The sequence below is a fragment of the Patella vulgata genome, chromosome 3 (assembly GCF_932274485.2).
Source record: "Patella vulgata chromosome 3, xgPatVulg1.2, whole genome shotgun sequence".
NCBI classification, from domain to species: domain Eukaryota; kingdom Metazoa; phylum Mollusca; class Gastropoda; family Patellidae; genus Patella; species Patella vulgata.
Window position 1 is genome coordinate 8,303,941 of NC_065881.2, and position 21,410 is coordinate 8,325,350.

General features: G+C 38.5%; 1 protein-coding gene across 1 annotated transcript in view; it reads right to left on the bottom strand.

Moving 5' to 3' along the window:
- The window catches only part of LOC126815896 (1,25-dihydroxyvitamin D(3) 24-hydroxylase, mitochondrial), a 58,456-nt gene extending 48,129 nt beyond the window's left edge, over positions 1-10,327 (bottom strand). The window contains exon 1 of the mRNA XM_050541937.2: positions 10,128-10,327. The gene's annotated coding sequence lies outside the window, so the exon portion shown is untranslated. The remainder of the gene's footprint in view (positions 1-10,127) is intronic.
- Between the last annotated feature and the right edge of the window lie 11,083 nt (positions 10,328-21,410).

Sequence of the window (21,410 nt, forward strand, 5' to 3'; positions counted from 1 at the left end):
AGGGTTATTTAGCAGTGTGAGTAAACCGGAGGACCCAGAGAAAACCCACGAGGTTGGACAGGCGACCCTAGTCACGTACAACTGGGGAATCGAAACCAGGCTAGTTGACTCAATGCCTTATGATACAGCACGCACGTGCTAACCATACGGCCATCCAACCCCCGTACTCTACTAGAACGATTCAAATATTATGTTTAAGCTTCAATAAATTTCTTTAAAGAGATAATAGTTCAAAAATAGATACTGCAATTTAAAGGCTCAATACCACTCTTGAATAATATGTCCCAATCTTTATTCTGGTCAACAAATTGTACTATTTTACAATATTCCAATTAATTGGTGATACAAATTTCATCTTAACACACCTAATTTAAAAAATTGGAAAAATTCAACTAAATGATTTGAAAAGCCTGACGTAAAGCTTTTCAAATGTGACTTGGATTTAAAAATATTTTTTAACCCTCTGAACAAGTAAAATAGGATGTAATGGATAATTTACACAACAGGTAGGACACTAACACATCTAGTACTTAGAATAAGGCTATTTTTTATTTTCTGGAGCTGTCAAGCCAGCAAGAGTGTTATTGTCCCTTTAAAGATATTTCAGTGAAATAACCAATCTGATTAAAACACAGATCCTATTTCGTTTCGTTTTTTGTAGTTCAAAATTTCGTTTTATTTGTCTCTACTACATTAGGATCTGAAAGAGTTGTTATATAACCTGCGTTCTGGATGGCGTGAGGGATTAGCCATTGAAACAGTCTGTTACGGCGACATCTTGGCGTGCGATGCGCGGAACTGTGGGTAAACCACTAGAAACGTCAATATTGATTGGTTAATCAGTGTCTGAGGTCATAGGGTTAAAAGCCGTGCGTACGACCTCTGACACGACCTTTAACTACGACCATATATCACGGTCCATGTTACAACTGGTCAGAAATATAGATCTGTATTTTAATCATATTGTGAAATTACTTTACTCTGGGCGAACAAAGTTTTGACAAAAGTAAAACTTCGATTATCTATTTAATCGTCAAACTCTTAAATGGCCGCGGTGTCGAATCCAATCTACTGAAAATCTAAGCCATCCAATTGCTCTATGGGCTTGTCGGGTTAATAAATTTTTAAATTATGATTTATGTAACATTCGAAACAAAATGACCTTCAATTTCCAGATTTAGCTCTTTAAACATTAATGTGCTTTACTAAGACAGCTGAGTGCATAAATGGCTGTTTATTATCTATTAAACATACATTATGCAAGAAATGTTTTTTTAAACTATTAATTAGACATTTATTAACGCTCGATGCCATTGCTTGCCTGCGATATTTACTGCATTTGAATACATTTTTTTGGTGGATGATTTAACGTCAAACTACCCAATTTTGGGAAAAGTTAGAGATACTATTTTTAGATTCGACTTTTATTTTTGGATGCCCTGAAAGCTCAGTTAAAGATACATTATGGGTGATTAGATAAAGAACTGGCAGTTCTCAATATAATAGTTAAAAACTAGATAATGTAAAGGGAATTTGCTGAAAATTTCAGTCAAATTAATCCACTCTAACCCACATTTTAGCGATTGAATTTTTGGCCTAGCCTCGATCATCATTACTCAAGTTGGTACGATAAAATAACATAGTCTCGATTATCCATTTCATGATTAAGTCAAGAATGAAAGTGGAGAAGCAAATGGTATCCTAATCCAGTAAACACCACAGGCTAGCGTTGACATCGAGAGAGTTGATTACGGTCTGGATCAGTTAATTAATGTCTAATTAATAATTTAGAACATTTCAGCTCTTGAATAATGTATGTTTAAGGGAATTAACTCTATGTTTTGTATACGATTGAAATAACCAGAGTAAGAGATTGAAATGAAATGAAAAGAAAAGAAATGGGGTTTAAAGCCCTCTTCAAATGAAGCAGTCACTAGACTAAATGACTTGGGTGTTCACTTCAAAAATGCTAAATTATGCAAATAGGTAAACTTAAAATAAATGTTTGCCAATAAAATCTTTGACCTTGCTTTCATTACATATATTGGTCGATTTTTTTTCTGTTAAAGATACTTTCCCAGACAAGCATTTATCGTGTGTTTATTTCCAATAAAAGTATGGCAATTTTGGTATATATCGAAAGTAGAAACATCCAATCTTACTAGAAAAATACTGGAATCCATGAAAAACGCCCAACTGAGTGCATACAAGACAAAAATGTAATGGTTTCCCAAACTGGCAACCCGACGATTAGTGATGTCTGTTCGAGTAACGTCAAAGGTAGAACGCGAAGATTGCCTAATCTCCCAGCGTTAGTGAGCGCTTGATGTATATGTTGATAAACTTGATGGTGCAACAGTTTCTGAGTTAAAAACCTCGGGAAAAAAAACTTGGGCAGTGGATAATCCGAAAATTTATTGGGCTTCGATATTTGTAATAAATAGTCAGCGATTAAAGACAGCATCGTCTTGTATATACAATGAATTCTCCCCCAGCTTCGCACTCGTTGCTGGGTACTAGGAGAGGTATGTCACGTGACACAAACATGACCACTTTTGATCATGGGTAATCCTTGACAATTACAATGATTTGAAGGAAAATTATGATCAATTAATTAGTTTGAATGTTTTTAGTCCAAATATATCATCGAATCACCCAGATTGTACGCGGGAAAGTATCTTTAAGTGTTAGAAAGGATGAAACATATTTTAGGAGAAAGTATTCTGTCACGCCCTTGGTACACTTATGTTTGTCAGGAAATGGTTTCATTACAATACGTTTACTTATCGCTAAATAGAGAATCTCCTACGAGTTTTTTTGTAAATCAGAAAGACAGAGAGAAATGGGGTTTAACGTCCACACAACACAAACCAGGTCATTTCGGGACTAACATATGGTTCATTTTTATTTCCATAATTCGCTTGCGCGTAGGGGTCTTTAGCAGTGGGAGGAAACCGGAGGACCCGGAGAAAGCTTACGAGGTTGGACAGGCGACCCTACTCCTTGTCACGTACAACCGGGGAATTTTTGTAAATCAACCCAAGTCGATAAGTAAAAAAAAACCTCCACAAAAACCGAAGTCTGCCGAGTTTTTCTACTTTATCGACGAGTTTTGATATTTTTGGATAACAAAAAAGACAAATAGTAGATTTTATTTATCCCTCAACCCTTTCTTAAACTCATAAATAAATAAATAAATATAATTCTTTGGTATAGATGTAATTTTACTGAGCCTGATTACATTATGGCGTAGTGATACATCATTTTTTAAAGTTACAATTTCATATTTTTAAATTATATTTTTAAAATTTATTAAAATAAAGCCTTAAAATAGATGGTATCTATAAACAGTCCTACCTTGTTGAAGAATAATCCTATTACTCCTATAATTCACTATTACCAGTTGAGAAATTGGCAAAAATATCATTTTCAACTTCAAATTCAAACATTTGAAGTTAGCTATTCCATGGTGGGGAATAGGAAAACAAGGGAGGTAACTGGGAGGTAATTGTGTTATTATTTCCGGCGTGAAGATTTCTAAGTGTGAGAAAGATAACCTATGGTCGTATAATAGTGAGTTGACAACCTATTGAACAAAAGACATAGAAATAATTATGTTTTGACTTTCTTAGAAAATATGAAATTGTAACTTTAAACAGCAAACCACATGTTGCAAAGTCCTATATATATTGACGTGGTGTTTCCTTGATTTAATAAACAAACTAAACAGTGTCACTGTTTATAATTCTTGGATGTTTATGGGGAGTGTTGTAATTGTTTAGGCTAATTGAGAACTTGTGTCCAACAATATTACTGGATTCACAAAATAGTCCATTTTTAATAGAAAAAAGTAGTTCCTTTTTCATTGACCAATCAAATTTGTGCAAAGCGATATCTCCTATTGTCTGAACCGTGATAAATTTTAAACGGATTTCCTAAATAATTGTTATTAAAAACTTGCCTATGTGTTTGAAATCACCCCCGACTGAATAAAATCCATTGCACATTTACATATCCCAACGAAAAAAAACAGTTCTTTAAAAAGTCAATGTTTTTGCTTGTATTTTCGACTGTGCCCATCGTAAAACTTTTGACTATCACGTGTGTTGTAATCAAAACAGCCGCACGATCTTTTCGACATCTGTCTAGTCTTTCGGATGGGACGAAAAACCGCATCCCGTGTATACATTGGCGTGCACGTAAATGATCCCTTGACAGTTGGAATTCGATAAAAGAGTAGGCCGCAGTGTTGCTGTCTGGACAAAATGTCCCTCATCACACTGTATGGCGTATGCCCGTCTTCTTTAGCCCAGTATAGGAGCTGAACAGTAGCACTTAAAACCCCATTCCATTTCATTTCATTTAACAAAAATTTAAACAGATACTTACTGATATAATAAACCCCGTCAATAAATCAGATCACATCCATATAGCGCTACATCCATAAAACTTGCTCATAGCGCATACGAAAACTATATTCAATACGAAAACTATACACGTTGACTCTTAAGTCAATTTTTGTAATGCATTTTAAAAAAATGAGTTTTGAAGATTGACAAAGAAGTAAAAAAAGTTCAACCATGAGTGAATTTCATCTGTCTGCAGCCAACGCTCTTCAAGAATAGAGTTTCAATATAAATATCATAATGTCTGCTGTTGGTAATTTATATCTAATTTCTCAAGGATGTAATTTTATTTATTCACAATTAAAATGACAAATGGGGCCAATATTTGAATTTAAAGGAGCTAAGTCTCTAACTCAATATCATCCAAAATCTTCAACATTTAAAACACGAATTATTTGTCAATTTAAAACAACATTGATGCTGTGATCTTATCGGAAAAGGGTGGGCTTCTGATATCCAATATTTAAGACAAAATAAATATTTTATTCTGATATCCAATATTTAAGACAAAATAAATATTTTACCATTGGTACACGAATCGTGTACCATAATGCGTTTCAGTCCCAGTTCTAGCAAGAGACTAGAGGAACGAGGCTAGACATATTGCACCAAACCATAGAACTAGAATACTAATACTAGTTCTATGACCAAACCAAACGGCTTATGTAGACTGGAATAACCAGACGCTAGGAATTTGCACTCGATTGAGACTGCTGGCTTATTTCACGGAACATAAATGATTTGAAATTAGAGTAAAAACGGAAACGATTGAATGTAAATCAGTTTATATACATTTATATTACGGTATTATATGAGTTGCGACCCACTTGTGTCAATTTCTAGGTCCCAAATATTAGCGATTTAGCTCCTTTAAACCCGGAAATTACAATGCATTTTTATTCTGATTCGTTAAATATATTTCTTAATTTGTTTGATTTACCGTCATATTATATCTCATTTGTCGGTCCTATATCTGGAAAGAGGCAATAAAATGGAAATGGTTGAATTAAACATAAATTATGCAAGGGCTACATCTGTCTATTGCAGGTCTTTCTTTAGGCCTGAAATGTTATTTAAATTAATTAATTTATCAAGGGTTTAATGTCCACTCGACAAAAACTAGTTCATTTCGGGACCAACTTAAGGTTTAATTTTAGTTCAATAATTCGCTTGCGCGCAGGGGTCTTTAGCAGTAGGAGGAAATAAAAGGACCCGGAGAAAACACACGAGGCTGTAGAGGCGACCCTACGCCTTGTTATATTCAGAGGGGAGTGGAAACCACGCCATTTGAATCAATGACAAATCTTATGATTCCACGCACACGCGTTAAACCACGACTAGACCATACAACTCTCCTTGCGTGCACAGAAAGGTACCCATGATGAAATGAAATGAAATGGGGTTTAACGTCCTACTGTTTTGCTCCTAAACTGGGCTAATGAAGTCGGGCATACGCCATACAGTGTCCTATGAGGGAAACTTTGCCCGGGCAGCGACGCTACGGCCTACTCTTATATCGAATTCCAACTGCCAAGGGGTCTTTTACGTGCACGCCAATTTGTACACGGGACCTCGGTTTTTCGTCCCATCCAAACGACTAGACAGCTGTCCTTGTCAGGACCTCCGTCCTGCATCACTGACAAGGGGAAACCACGCCGGAAAATCCGGATGAACTTTCTCGGCAAATGCAGGGATCGAACACCCGACCTCCAAGCTAGCGAGCCAGCGTCTTATCCACTTACCTACGTGATCCCCGAACCCATGATGAGCAGTGCGGGCAAATTTCTCCTCATAGCACATTGCATGACATTCTGATTACAACACGGATCCTATTTCGTTTCGTTTTTTATAGTTCAAAATTTCGTTTAACTTGACTTTACTACACCAGGATCTGTTATATAACCCGCGTTCTGAATGATGTGACGGATTAGCCAATGAAGCGGTCGGTTAGGGCGAGATTTTGGCGCGAGATGCACGGAACTGTGGGTAACCCACTAGAAACATTAACGCTAATTGGTTGATCAAATGTCTGAAGTCATAGGTCAAAAGCCGCTCGTATGACCCTGAAACGACCTTCCAGTACAACAGGTCAGATCTGCATGTAGTGTAGGCCACCGAAAGTATAAAAAAACAAAACGAAACGAAATATAGATCTGTATTTTAAACAGATTGACTCCATGGCTTCTACCCGTCAAAAAAGTAGGGCGTTAAAGGTGCATTATCTAAGATTTAGATAAAGAGTTGCCAGTTATCCCTTTTTAATAAATAGATAATGAAAAAGGAATATATTAAAAATTCAGTCAAATTACTTTAGTCTGGGCGGAGTTTTTACTGTTTGGAGAATAGCGTAGTCTCGATTTTGATTGCTACCTTTGTTACGATAATAGACAAAGTCTTGGTTATCCATTTTTAAATTAAATTATCAAATTTCGATCGTGTTTCAATCTGTTCTACTAGAACCATTGTTTCATTCTGTTTCATGTGCATTAAGACACCTGAAGGCAGCGTTTCTGACAAGTTTTTCAAACTTTCCGGGGTAGTTAAATGGGTCACAAGGAACAACCTTTAACAAAACTTTCCGGTTTAGTTTACTGGGTTATAAGGAAAAACTATATTAAATCCCTTCATAAATGCTTCTATAAATTATATACCATGAATTATATACCGGTATATACCAAATATTATATACCTTAAATTACATACCATGAAATTACATATTATGAAATTATATACCACGAATCATATACCATGAAATTGTATACTACGAATTATATACCATGAAATTATATGCCATGAAATAATATAACATGAATTATATACCATGAAATTACATACCAGAAAATTATATACCATAAATTGTATATCATAAATTGTATATCATAAATTATATGCCATGAATTATATACCATGAAATTATACCATAAATTATATATCATAAATTATATGCCATCAAATTATATATCATGAAATTATATGCCGTGAATTATATACCGTGAAATTACATAAATTATACACCATGAAATATATACCATAAATTATATATCATCAATTATAAACCACGAAATGACGTACCATGAAATTATATGCCATGAATTATATACCATGCAACTATATACCATACAATTATATATCATCAATTATATACCATAAAATAATATAATATACCAAGAATTAGACCGCTTTATACATAAAATTATAGCCTACGTTAAACCCCAGAGAGAGAAATGAAATGAAATGAAATGGAGTTTAACGTCCTACTGTTCTGCTCCTAACCTGGGCTAATGAAGACGGGCATACGCCATACAGTGTGCTATGAAGGAAATTTTGCCCGGACAGCGGCACTACGGCCTACTCTTATATCGAATTCCAACTGCCAAGGGATCTTTTACGTGCACGCCAATGTGTACATGGGACCTCGGTTTTTCCTCCCATCCTGACGACTAGACAGCTTTCCTTGTTCCTTGTCAGCCCCTCCGTCCTGCATCACTGACAAGGGAGAACCACGCCGGAAAATCTGGATGAACTTCCTCGGCCAATGCAGGGATCGAACACCCGACGTCCATGCTAGCGAGCTAGCGTCTTACCCACTTAGCCACGTGACCCCCCCCCCCCCGAGAGAGAGAGAGAGAGAGAGAGAGAGAGAGAGGTCCACTCGACACAAATTAGGTCATTTAGGGACTAACATATGATTCAATTTCATTTCAATAATTCGCCTGCGCGAAGGGGTCTTTAGCAGTGGGAGGAAACCCGGAGGACCGAGAGAAAACCCACAAGGTTGGACAGGCGCCCATACTCCTTGTCATGTATAACCGGGGATTCGAAACCACGCAAGTTGACTCAATGACAGACCTCATGACACAGCGCGCTAACCATTTGGCCATCTAACCCCTTTTATTTAAAGGAGCGAAATCTCTATGCTTTGGCACCTAGATATGGACACAAATGGGTAACAACGCATATAATAATGTAATGTGAATGTATATAAACTGATTTACATTCAATCGTTTCTGTTTTACTGTAATTTCTAATCAGTTATGATTGGCGAAATACGAGTAGAGTCCAAACTGAATGGCAGTCTTTGGTGTCTGGCTATTCCAGTCTACATCGGTAATATACTCCTGTGGATTTTTAGCCTCGTTTATCGAGTCGCTTCATTACAACTGGCGTTCGAAAGCGTTCTGGCACGAGATTAGTGTGCCAATTTTAAAATTTTGTCTCACATTTTTGATATCAGAACCCCTTCTTTTTACGGCAAGATAACAACATCGATGTTGATTTAAATTGACCAATAAGTCGTATTTACAATGTCGAAGACTTTTGATGATATTGAGTTAGCGACTGGCGTCCTTTATTCTGCCTATTGCAGATCTTTCGTTAGGCCTTTATTAACATGACAAGACCATAACCAACTCGCGATGCCATCTGAAGGGTAAATTTTAAACAAATTTGAATCCTATCTGCGATTCAACGGATGTTCATGATTAATCTAGATTTTGTTTGTTATCGTAACAATCGAGGATACATTTTTTTTTTTTTAAAAATTCGTTTGTTTCGGCTCAGAGTGAAGTAATTTGATTGAAATTTTCAGCAGATCCTCTTTACATTATCTAGTATATAACTATCACAGTGAGAACTGACAGATCTTTATCTAATCTCCCATAATGTATCTTTAATTAAACCAATTTTCAGTATATACTAGCATGGATTTCGCAGTGAAATAAATATTCGATAATGTCCGAAAAGAAAACCAGAAGAGATGGGTAAGCAATCAAAACTCTGTATAATTACTCCAAAGGCATGCTCTGCCGCGTGTAAGACGCCCATCACTGCTCATAGTCAATTTTGCTTATGTGGCGGTATACCTAATTACATAATTTTAACATAACTTCAAAACAATCTTTTTTTGGGAAAACCGAGATCGCATTTCCTGCTTCGTGTACGACGCCCGCCACTACTAGTAGTTAATTTGAGCTTATGTATCGGCATACCTAGTTTTGAATTCCTGACATATGTGCAGAATTTTAACATAACCTCAAAACGATCATTATTTGGAAAAACAGAGATCGCATTTTCTGATTCGTGTACGACGACCGCTATAATTGCAAAATTTTAACATAACCTCAAAACGAACTTTATTTGGGAAAACCGAAATCGCATTTCCTGCTTCGTGTACGACCCCCGCCACTATTAGTAGTTAATTTGAGCATGTGTTGTGTATCGGTATACCTAAAGGGCAATAGTGCTGGATTCCTGACATAATTGCAGAATTTTAACAAAACTTCAAAACGATCTTTATTTGAAAAATCGAGATCGCATTTCCTGCTTCGTGTACAACCCGCGTCACTACTGGTAGTTAATTTGAGTTAGGTGCCTAGTTTTGAATTCCTGACATAATTGCAGAACTTTAACAAAATTTCAAAACCGAGATTGCATCTGGAGTCCTGCTAAACTTTGATGAAATACAGCCACCGAACGAAATAAAAAATACTTTCCTATACAGCGTCTCCCAACTTTTCTATAAAACAAATGTATACCAAGTGCGTAATTACAAAAATGTTGCCTCGCTTATTCTGCTATAACGGATACCATATACGAAAGTCATTTAATTTACAAGACAAAATAAAACTTTAAAATATTTTCACTAATATCAGTGCTATTACGACGATATTGATAAGTGTAAACGAATATTTAATAAGTACATTATAAGTAAACGAAACTTACCTATATAAAGCCTTGTGCTGTTGTAGTAATATAATTTACGTTATGGATACACAACGGTAAATAGGGCAATCCATATAATGAAAGCACAACACTATCTTAAACTATGTGTTAACAAACTGCAACTATTTAACGCATAGCTATTCGCTAACTTTGACATTTGTGATTGTTGTTCTTTTGGGGTTACTGACCTATGGGCATTCAACCTGCATATTAATCGAGACATCTAAACAAATCTAATTTCTGAGCGAAACATGTAGCTTGACTTGATTATCCAGCCACCACTCCACGGTGGTTTATATATACTCCGTACAGCGAATGTTAGTTTCGCGCACACAAAAAAGACTTTTCATGGTTCGCGGGGTGTGCAATTAATTTGTGTTTATTGCAAAATCATTTTATGTTATGAGATGGGCGTAAAATGTCGTTAAAACGTGTATTCATTTTTATTCTTAAAATTTTAATTAAGTTCACGATCTGAAAAGACAATGACTTAAAGTGATGCTTAGAATTCCACTGGAAGGGTTGAGGTCGAATCATTTAATAGATGCACTTTAGATCATCAGGGTTGTTATAGAGTAAAGTGGCGTGGTTTCCATACCAAAATTGTACGTGACAAGAAGTAGGTCGCCTGCATAACCTCGTGGCTATTCTCAAGGTCCTTCGGTTTCATCCAACTACTAAAGACTCCTCAGCGCCAGCGAATTATTGAAATAAAATTGCTCTCTTTTTAACATTTCAACATATCATAAGGTCTGTCATTGAGTCAATTGGCGTGGTTTCGATTCCCCGGTTGTACGTGACAAGGAGTAGGGTCGCATGTCCAATCTTGTGGGTTTTCTCCGTGTCCTCCGGTTTCCCCCACTACTAAACACCCCTACGCGCAAGCGAATTATTGAAATAAAATTAAAGCATATGTTAGTCCCGAAATGACCTAGTTTGTGTTGAGTGGACGTTAAATCTCTCTCTCTCTCTCTCTCTCTCTCTCTCTGATGACTTTGTTGTGACATTGTAATTTGCGCCTAGATAAAATGAGACGATTTATATTTATATTAAAGTACAGCGATGCACTTCAATATATAATCTATCTTAATATCTAAAGCTGTCATTGTATAAAAAAAAAGGAAAAACATATTCAGTGCTGAAACATGTTGACATACTGACGTCTTTAGAGACGACGGGTCCTTTTTCGCATGAAATATCACATTCTTAATTAAAAAAAAAATTAATGTACCAGGCCCTACTGGTTTATTTTTATACCGGTTGCGTAATGCTATGCAATTATGGTATGTGAAGGGCTAAATCTATTTCTTAAGGCGAGCTCCATTTTCGTCAAGGTAGCTGAGATGTAAAAAAAGGTTAGGACAAATGGTTGGCGAGATTGTACGTTAGGGTTAAGGTAAGCATTGGGGTTAGGTCTAGGGTTAGGATTAGGGTTAGCATTAGCGCAAGCCCGGTTAACGTGATTGTTGACGAGATTGTAGGTGTGTGTTAGGTAAGCTTTAGAGCTAGGTCAGGGTTAGCATCAGGGTTTGGATTAGCGCAGGCCCTGTTTTTATCACGTGACCTTTGACCAACTAGGTCTAACCTATGTGAAGGGGTCGGTTGTTTGTTTATCCTGTTGACCACCCAGAAGTTATGTTTGTGTGTGTAAGAGCGAGAGAGAGAGAGAGAGAGAGACGGAGAGAGAGAGAGAGGGGAGGGGGCTTTAACGTCCACTCGACACAAACTAGGTCATTTCGGGACTAACATATGGTTCAATTTTATTTCCATAATTCGCTTGCGTGTATGGGTCTTTAGCAGTAGCAGGAAAACCCACGAGGTTGGATAGGCGACCCTACTCCTTGTCATACAACCGGGGAATGGAAACCACGCCAGTTCGATATGAGCAGGTCATAGTGGCGCAGACCGGTCAAAATTTCCTTCATAGCACACTGAATGGCGTATGCCCGTCATCATTTGCCTAGTCGCAGCAGAACAGTAGGACGTTAAACCCCATTTCATTTTTAAATCCCATTTCATTTATGTTTGAATTTTAATCACCCGTATTGTCCCTTTAAACTATGCAATCTTTTTGTTATGCATTAAGCATGTTGTCCTCTTAAATTGCCCAATACTATTATTATTACCCTGCTTGGAACAAACGTCTCGCTATTTGACACCAAATAAAACGTTATCTAAAGCACCAAGGTCGTTGACCTGTAAATCGATTACGAACCTAATGTTTTATTTAAAAGTTATTTTAAACACTACATATCTTATCTCGTGAATCTAACTAACCCATTCAGCCAGTGAACTAAATTAATTACACAATTATCCTTCTTTTTAACTCCATGATAAAATATCCCAGGCTCGAAATTCGGAACATACAAAATCTTAATTTAATGGGGCCTGACGTCAAGGTCGGATAAAACTTGCACGAGAGGCTGGCTAAATCTTTTGGTTAAGGCCAGCTCAATTTTCGTCAATGTTGCAGAGATGTAAATAAGGTTATGGCACGTGATTGTTGGCGAGATTGTAGGTTAGGGTTTGGGTAAGCATTGAGGCTAGGTCCAGGGTTAGGGTTAGGGTTGGGATTAGCGCTAGCCCTGTTTACAACTCGTGACCTCTGGACAAACCTGAAGTCGGCCTTATCAAATCGATCTAACCATACTTTGTGGTATGTGCATCAACCTTTCATCTAATTCCAACTGTCAGGGTTCTTTAACGTGCACACCAACGTGTAAAACAGGACCCCGGGTGATCGTCCCCTTCGAGCAAGTAGACCCTGGTCGGGTGTTCGATCCCTGCATTTGCCGAGAAAGTTCATCCAGATTTTCCGGTGTGGTTTCCCCTTGTCAGTGATGCAGGACGGAGGGCCTGACAAGGACAGCTGTCTAGTCGTTCGGATGGGACGAAAAACCGAGGTCCCGTGTACATAAAGATCCCTTGGCAGTTGAAATTCGATATAAGAGTAGACCGTCGCGCCGCTGCCCGGGCAAAATTTTCCTCATCGCACACTGTATGGCGCAGAACAGTTTAGGAGCAGAACAGTAGGACGTTAAACTCCATTTCATTTCGTTTTTTTTTCTCGGTCAAGATAGGAATCGGACTCGGGACGGCCAGCCCTCTACACAATGAGTCACCGTGGTTCCATAGTCTTACCTAAATGCAAATTGATTCAAAGATTCAAAAGTTATTTTTGGGTGGTCGAAAGGTGTAACACGTCCGATTTAGACCACGTCCGATTTCTAGTCCACATATGCATGTGACAAAGAGTAGGATCACTTGTCCAACCTCGTGGGTTTTCTCCGGGTCCTCCGGTTTCCTCCCACTGCTAAAGACCCCTATGCACAAGCGAATTATTGAAATACAATTAAAACCATGTTAGTCCCGAAATGACCTAGTTTGTGTCGAGTGGACGTTAACACACATTTCTCTCTCTCTCTCTCCAACCTCGTTGGTATTTCCGATCCTCTGGTTTCCACCACATGTAAAGATTCCTATAAACATCGACACCAAGGTGGTATCTAACATATGGTCTGTGTTTAAATCACCCCTACCTTTACTATGGTGCCTCGGGGCTTTAACAAGATTGTTATAAAACATCTTCAAGAAAACAAATTTATAACATTTCTACATATCATAAGGTCTGTCATTGAGTCAATTGGTTTGGTTTCTCGATTCCCCGTTTGTACGTGACAAGGATTAGGGTCACCTGTCCAATCTTGTGGGTTTTCTCCGGGTCACCCTGTTTCCTCCCACTGCTAAAGACCCCTACGCGCAAGGCAAATATTGAATTAAAATTAAACCACATGTTCAGTGCTCACTGACATGTTAGTCCCGAAATAAACTAGTTTGTGTCGAGTGGACGTTAACCCTCTCTCTCTCTCTCTCTCTCTCTCTCTCGCTCTCTCTCTCTCTCTCTCTCTCACATTTCAACAGGTCAACGAACTCTTTTTACCTTAACTTATTTCGAGTGTCCTTGTCTGTTAATTTTAAAAAGTCGGACAGTTGAGTCAAAGATATAGTTAGTAAATAGAACTGTTTGTCCTCTTTTTTTTTATAAGAATGGGGTTAGGTCTATTTGATAAGGCTTACTTCGAGTTTGGTCAAAGGTCACGAGAGATAAACAGGGCTAGCGCTAACCCCAACCCTAACCCGGGACATAGTCCCAATGCAATGCTTACTCAAACTTTAAGCTAACAAAATCTCTCCAACAATCATGTGCCCTAACCTTATTTACATCTCAGCGATCCTGACGAAAATTGAGCTGGCCTTAACAAATAGATTCAGCCATGGAGTGGGTATATTTTAAAGTCTGACAGGTCATTGAACTACAGGTATCTAAAATTTGAAGAATAAATCCCATATATATTTGGTGTCCAAGCTTATATTTTAGGGGATAAGGGTAAAATTTTTAAAGAGAGAGAGAGAGAAAAATGAGGTTTAACGTCCACTCGACACAATTCACTTGCGCGTAGGGGTCTTTGGTTTATTCCCACGAAGGCGCAGTTATTGACCGTAACGGATTAAAAAATGTCGTTTTCGAAGACTTCGCGGGAATCCAGCCCCTAGGGATTAAAATGGATTAAAAACGTAACAATGGTGTTATAGATTGTTATGATAAGAATTTGCACTTTCATAATCCCCAATGTAACTAATTAACCAACATTTTAGCATCAGTTTTGGCAGAAGAAATAAAAACATAACTATACTATAACAAAAATTAATTTAATTTTGCCAAATAAATAAAAACATAACTATACTATAACAAAAATTAGTTTAACTTCGCCAAATTCCTGGAGCTGGCCTTGGATTGGAGCATTTTTGTATCCTTTCCTTGGTGGTTCCTGTCCCCCAGCATACTGAACGATTCTAATCTCATTGATATTTTGTTCTTCTTGCAAAATTGGTGAATAAAATTCAGAGTGAACATAAATTCATAAAATCTTTAACACCGTTAATTGGGTCCTAATAACAACATGTCTCTCTTCAAACGAAAGCCGGCAAGTCGATATCTGCGCCTTCGTGGGAAGGATTAATTTTGGTCACGCTCAATAACTGCGCCTTCGTGGGAATACACCGGGTCTTTAGCAGTTTGAGGTTGGACAGGCGACTGTACTTCTTGTCACGTACAACCGGGGAATCAAAACCACGCCAGTTGACTCAATGAAAGACTTCATGATACAGTGCGCACGTGCTAACCATTCAGCCATCCAAACCCCTCTTGATCTTTTTTTTTTTTAAATTTTTTTTAAAGTTTGACAGGTTGATAGACAAGATTAAACATACATTATGCAAGAGCTAAATCTGTCTATTGCAGGTCTTTCTTTAGGCCTGAAATGTTATCTCAATTATTAATTAGACATTAATTAACCTATCCAGACCATAATCAACTCTCGATGACATCGCTACCCTGCGATCTTTAGTGGATTATGAGCCGGTTTACTGCAAACTTTCCTTCACGATTTAACGATTAAATGGATATCGAGACTATGCTGTTTATCGTACTGACTTTAGTAATGTTGATTGAGGCTAGGCGGAAATTACAATAGCTAAAATCTCGGTTCATAGTGAATCAATTTGACTGAAATTTCCTGCAAATTCCCTTTACATTATCAAGTTTTTAACTGTTATAGTGAGAACTTCCAGCTCTTTATCTTATCTCCCATAATGTATCTTTAACTAAATGTTAAATAATGAATTTGAGTAGGTGTTTAGCTTGGATTATATAAGTCATGAAAAATTAGATATTGTCCGATTCTAAAAATAAAATTTTTAGAACGATGACATTATGGGAATCGAGACTTATTTGTCAGCGTTATATATTATAGATAGCGTATATTATGTAGCAAAATAAAACCTGCTAAAACCTGCATCAAGTGTGCATTGAGAAGTCATGTTAAATTTGAAGGAGAATTCTCAGCTATGCTTAGTGAATCAAATAGGTCGATGAACTGTCTTAAATTTGAAGGAGAAAGCTCAGATATGCTTGGTGAATCAACCTGTCTAAATTGCCAGACGCTCTGAAATGAAATGGGGTTTAACGTCCTACTGTTCTGCTCTGAACTTGGCTAATGAAGACGGGCATGCGCCATACAGTGTGCTATGAGGGAAATTTTGCCCGGACAGCGTCACTACGGCCTACTCTTATATCGAATTCCAACTGTCAAGGGATCTTTTAAGTGCACGACAATGTGTACACGGGACCTCGGGTTTTCGTCACATCCGAACGATTAGACAGCTGTCCTTGCCAGGCCCTTCGTCCTGCATCACTGACAAGGGAGAACAACGCCGGAAAATCTGGATGAACTTTCTCGGCCAATGGAGGGATCGAACACCCGACCTCCAGGCTAGCGAGCCAGCGCCTTACCCACTTAGCTACCGTGATCCCCCAGGCGCTCTGAACCAAAGACTTCCTGGTAAGCCGGCGTTAACATCTTAATGAGCCTTGGTGGCTCAGCGAATAAGGCGCTTGCTCGCTAGCCTGGACGTCTCGGGTTCGCTTCCAGTGTTGGTCGAAAAAGTTCATTGGAATTTTCCAGCGTGGTTCATTCTTGTCAGTAGAGCAGGACGGGGAGCCTGGCACGAAACAACGTAGAGCTGTGTCCGGCAAAAATTTCCCCCATAGCACTCTGTATGGCGTATGTCCGTTTTCATAAGCCCAATCGGAACAGTGGGACGTTAAACCTCATTTTTTTTCCAGCTGCATTATTTTTTGTCAATTGGCGTGGTTTCGATTGCCCCGGTTGTACGTGACAAGTAGAAGGGTCGCCTGTCCAACTTCGTGGGTTTTTGTTCCGGGTCCTCCAGTTTCCTTCCACTGCTAAAGACCCCTACGCGCAAGCGAATTATTGAAATAAAATTGAACCGAAATGTTAGTCCCGAAATGACCTAGTCTGTGTCGAGTGGACGTTAACCCCCCCTCTCTCTCTTTCTCTCTCTCTCTCTCTTTGCCACCTTCAAACACCAAGGAATTACACCTTTAACATTTAACATTAGTAATAATATATTTATAAGTATTGTCGTACCTGGATAATACAATAGCTTATAAGTAGGTCAATGATCGATGTACTCACCTGTCATATCGCAGGTGAAGTAGGGCGTAACAATTTTAAACAATCATCACATACTATATATCATTAAACTATATGTTTCTTTAGGTCGACAGATATTATTTTTTGTGGCGTCCTGAGGCGACAGGTTTTTTTTTCTTTTTAAAGAAAAATAAATTACCAGCAGTATGATGTCAAAAGATTTTTTTTTTTAGATTTATATATTTGAAATTACATTGATATGAACATGAAATGAAATGGGGTATAACGTCATACTGTTCTGCTCCGATTGGGATAATTTTAAAGAAAAATAAATTACTATAGTGAGCAGTATTATGTCAAAAGATTTTTTTGAAATTACATGTACATGGATATGAAAATAAAATGAAATGGGGTTTAACGTCGTACTGTTCTTCTCTGATTGGGCTAATGGAGATGGGTAATCGCGATATACGGTGTGCTATGAGGGAAATTTAGCCCGAACAGCGGCGGCACGGCCTACTAGTATGTCGCATTCCAACTATCAAAGGTGAGTTTACTTGCATGTCAATGAGTACACGTGACCTCTGGTTTTCGTCTTATCCGAACGACTAGACACTATTCCTTGCAAGAACCCCTTCCTGCACCCCTGACAAGGGGGAAACTGTCTCTCTCTCTCTCTCGCTCTCTCTCTCTCGTTTATGAAATTTAGCTGGCGTGGTTTCGATTCCTCCGTTCTACGTGACAAGGAGAGTCACCTGTCCAACCTCGTGGGTTTTCTCCGGGTCCTCCGGTTTCATACCACTGCTCAAAGACCCCTACGCGCAAGCGAATTATTGAAATAAAATTAAACCATATGTTAGTCCCGAAATGGTCTAGTTTGTGTCGAGTGGACGTTAAACCCAATTTCTCTCCCTCTCTCCCTCTCTCTAACACGCAGGGACTTCCGGGTTAGCGAGCCAACGTCCTACACACTGAACCACCATAGCCCCTTCCCCTAATAAAGAAGCCATATTTAGATTATGAATGTAATGATCTATAACTTTGTTGGTTAAAATTTGTAACATGACGTGAAGCTATAGAAAGGAATGTATTAATGCATTAGGACTTCCATTGGCATAAAGAGAGGAACGAATGACGTCATAGAAGCCGTGAAAAAAAACAATTATTTTTTTCTAATACCAAACAGAATTTTAAAAGTACTTTTAATAATAGCCAGTTAGGAAGCTGGTATGGATGCCCTCTGATAGCTGTCTGTCTTTCTGTAAGTGCAGGAGAACCTCACTACACACTACACAAAACCTACAAGACCAACCTGTGGACTACATAGACTTTGCAAGAAATAAACAATAAATATCAGATCAAGTGAATGGATCCTGGAGCCAGTCGTAAACATTGACGTAGCGATACATTCCCGGCCTGTAATGAAGGATACAGGTTTCATTTAAAAAGAGAGAGAGACAGAGAGAGAGAGAGAGAGAGAGAGATGGGGTTTAACGTCCACTCGACACAAACTACGTCATTTCGGGACTAACACATGGTTCAATTTTATTTCAATCATTCGCTTGCGCGTAGGGGTCTTTAGCAGTAGGAGGAAACCGGAGGACCCGGAGAAAACCCACGAGGTTGGACAGGCGACCCTACTCCTTGTCACGTACAACCGGGGATTCGAAACCACGCCAGTCGACTCAATGACAGACTTTATGATACAGCGCGCGCACGCTAACCATTCAGCCATCCAACCCCCCTATTTTATAAATATATCAATATTATAAAAATATATAATATATAAACACAACCGTCAATTTATAATAAAATCCTGTCTCTTTAAAAAAATTAACACTTTACCATATAAACCCGGTTGGGCACACGTGTAATGTAATGATTGACAACGGTAAAAATGCGATCTAATATTATTTAAGATCCTTGCACTCAATCAAAATGTGCTTAACTGTCAAAGGAATATATGACAGTGTTCACATTCTGGTTGAGGTTTTCGCTTCAAAATGAAAATGTTCGTTAAAAAGTATGACCTATGCGAGAACGACACAAAACAACTTCATCTCTCCTGTTAGTTCTATAGGAGCTTGGACAACCTCCTAAGAGAGGCTTAATGTGATGAAGTTTGTTTGCAAGACCCCAAGACCGTTGCCAGCTAAAGACCCCTTACGCGCAAGCGAATTATTGAAATAAAATTGTACCATATGTTAGTCCCGAAATGACCTGGTTTGTGTTGAGTGGACGTTAAACCCCATTTCTCTCTCTTCTAGATTTCGACAGATGCACAACCAACTAGCAACTATTCTTCTCCACTGTTTATAAACATTTAAAGAGAATTTCTCCAGAATCCCAGCAACGTCTTACCTTGCTCCGAGTCCTCCGGTTTCCTCCCACTGCTAAAGACCCCTACGCGCAAGCGAATTATGTAAATAAAATTAAACCATATGTTAGTCCCGAAATGACCTAGTTTATGTCGAGTGGACGTTAAACCCCATTTCTCTCTCTCTCTTTTAAAAAGCAAATTCTCTGATCAAATTCATGCCAATAAGCGAGGTCATCTGTAATACCCCCGTCGGACTGGGGTGGTGTCCTTACTGCGACGCTACGGCGACGGAAAATGGTCGCAGAGCGCGTCATAATCGCCATAAGCTTGGTTAAAGCGTGGTAACACAACGCCAGATATCGTGCTGTGGTCTCCATAGTCGCCAATGATCGCCGAGTCACGGCGTTTGTTTTGAGTTCTGCGTTCTGACCTGGAAAGCTGTGAGAACGAGACTTTTTTCAAGTTTGTAATTGTTTGGGACATTTTCTCGCGTTGTGTTCACGTTTGCCGGCGACCTTGACTCGTGCATTTTCTGGTCGCTGTACGGTCGCAGCAGCGCAGTAAGGGCGCCACCCCGGTCTGACGGGGCATAATTTGCCCATATACTGCTACTTAGCGCACCGGTTATATCGCATGTTCCTGAAGCAACGACTGTGAGTTTTACAACAGCGAGTTTTACAACCTCTGGACGTTGCTAGATTACTTTGCAATTCCCGAACTTATAGCTACGTTATCTGTAGACTCGTGAACAGTAGCGTCCAATCAGAGGATGTAACATCGCGACCTCCACGGAAACCTTGACTTTGAACGAACCTTGAACATGCAACTCGATTATCACAGGTAGACATTTTAGCTTGAAAGGCGAGACTTGGTATTCGCGATGATGGAGGAATCTGATAGGCTCACAAGTTGGGCTTGTATCCAATCGAAATTAGTGCCGCGATATGTAGGGTATTACGTGAAGGCCTTGATGTAGGTAGTTAAAGCGAGATCAAGCCTTCTACTGAAGATGGTTATATTGTATCCATGTAGACATTTCAACGATTACTCTGTTTTTGTTAAAGTAGCAACTGACCAATGTCCGAATTAATATCTGTGTAATCTTTCTAGACTCTTGACTGGTTGAGTTTGTGCCTAAACATACATTATGCAAGTCTATTGCAGGTCCTTCTTTAGGCCTGAAATGTTATCTGAATTATTAATTAGACATTAATTAACTTATTCAGACCATAATCAACTCTCAATGTCATCGCTAGCCGGTGATATTTACTGGATTCCAATCCGATCTGCTGCTCAACGCTCATTCATGATTAAATCAAAAACTGGATAATCGATACTATTTTTTTTATCATGCTGACTCGAGGCTAGGCAGAGAATTCAATCGCTAAATTCTCGGTTCAGAGTGGATCAATTTGACTGAAATTTCCAGCAAATTCCCTTCAACTATTATAGTGAGAACTGCCAGATCTTTATCTAATCTCCCATACTGTATCTTTAATTACTGAGTAAGGTTCTGTAAGGTAATGCTGTTATGATACCGAAAGTTTAGTATCGGCTGAAAACCGCACCAAGACCAATTTGTAGTACCTGGGAAATGAGAGAGAAAAAGTTTAGGGTCGGCGATAAGGTCTGTCTGGTAACGATAAACACAAATAATTTTCTTTTTGGCCTAATATATATAGTCCTAGTTATTGTAAACTTTAAATGTAGTGTTTTCTAGAAATATCTCGCATCTTATTTTAAAATCTACAGGTCGATCAGTAGTCACAAAACACCCCAAAAACCTGAGCATATGAAACCCGAAGCGAAATTTCACTGAAGCATTAATATCCCTTGCATATGATTACCATGTATGTATTTAAGCCTTTTGTGATGCATAGATAATAAGATATCGCTTTTCATAAGGTAACGCATTGAAAGCGACTAACTTAAACAAGTGTTCGCCTA